The sequence below is a fragment of the Molothrus ater genome, chromosome 8 (assembly GCF_012460135.2).
Source record: "Molothrus ater isolate BHLD 08-10-18 breed brown headed cowbird chromosome 8, BPBGC_Mater_1.1, whole genome shotgun sequence".
Taxonomy (NCBI): Eukaryota; Metazoa; Chordata; class Aves; order Passeriformes; family Icteridae; genus Molothrus; species Molothrus ater.
In genome coordinates this window covers 26,542,895-26,544,631 of record NC_050485.2, presented here as the reverse complement: position 1 = coordinate 26,544,631, position 1,737 = coordinate 26,542,895, and positions in this window count along the sequence as shown.

Here is a 1,737-nt window from a genome sequence, read left to right as displayed (position 1 = left end):
CAGGGCAAGGCCATAAAACCTTGATGGCTTCCCATCACTCAGGCTTTATATCCCATTCCTCCAGCCAGCTTTACTGCACCTCTGAGTCCCAGCAGCCCAGAGAGAGGTGTAGTTTTTTCAAGTTCTCCCAATGCAGACTCAATTGTACCCTTCTGACTTGTTCCTGGAGAGGGGGCAGGACCCCAAATATTCCACACCCCCATCATACTCACACTTCTTACTTCTTCCCTGACAAAAAATGCCCAAGGACTTTTCAGTCAATTAAGTGTTTACTTCCTACCTATCTCTAGTTTTCCTCTGATGGACATCAATGCTCTGATATGTAATAAACACCTTGGTCTGTCAGGCTGAAACCTGTATGACTCTAAAAACCCTGGAAATATTTTTTTTTAATAAGCTGGTAGAAACGTTACCTTCATTGCAGTAATTGAGATGAAAACGAGAGTGTGACAAATTGATCATCTCTCTAGTAGGTGAGGCAATCATAGATGAGAAAACTAGGAAAAAAGAAAAAAAAAAGCCAAAAAGTGCAACAAAAAAGCAGATTCACCAGCCTTTCATGAGAGCAAATAGCAAGGTATTTGGCATGCTGATTGACTCTCTATCAATCTGTTTTCTGTGTGCCTTCCAAATTACTACAAATATTTGCCACCTGCTAACAGGCAAACAGCAGGTCAATGCTGAAAAACAGATTATGTTTGTTTTGAAGTCAAAATTGAATCTTTTTTTTTTCTGGATGCAAAAACTAGCAAAAGGGTAACAGAGGTCAAACAGCAATTACCACAGTACTTTTGGCAGCTGAGATTGGAGGAAAGGTGTGGGGGAGCTAGTTGATACTGATGCAAAGCTGGGTTGGTTCTGAATGCTAACACAATAAATAAGCACACCTTGATGTTGAGGAAATTTGAGTTATGCCAGACAGGCAGTTTCTGCCTGAAGAGCAGCTCAACACAGTCTATCCAGCTATCTCATTTATAAGCTCAATGGGAGGAAGGAGCAGTGGTACAGTGGTTTGTTGAAAAATAAAAAATGAGAAGACCTTCACTCACATGGGCAAGAGGCTTTCCAGCTCCTTCTCTCTCTCCCTCCTTCCTTGAGCATATTCATATTTTATCATTTCACTTTTACTGGGTGACCTGGCTCATATGTTTTTGACACACTAGATATGAAACTTTCCTCAGTGCAAGGGGAACAGTTTTAGAGGAGTTTGCTGAGGCCAGGAGAGGAGCTTTAGTCTGTGAAGGGGGAGGTATGACAGGGGTGAACAAAAACAGTGTGAATAATTCATGCAGCACATTCAGATGCCATGTGGATCCTGAACCAGCCTGAACACACTATTTGCTTTGCATTCATAATGTTTCATTAGCTGCTGTAGAGATGAACAAGGTAAAGTCATTAAATTTAACGTAATGTTGTTATAGTACCACTTGTTGGTTGTATTACTGTGCAAAAGACAGTGACTACAAAGGACTTTGGTTTCTTCCCTGAGAGTTTTGTTTCAAAATCACTCCTGACCTGGAGAGCAACTTCAGCCTCCCATCCCACAGCTCATAAAATGTGAAAAAGCCAACTGAGATTTCAGTGCAGGTAAGTGCGTGAATCCCTACAGGAGAGAGCTCAAGAAAAAGAAATCTTTTCAGTAAATGTTGAATAATGCTCTCTCAGTGCATGCCACAACAGTTGTTCAATTCTTTAGTCGAGTTAGAGAGTTCTACTCACCATAACTGATGCCTGAAA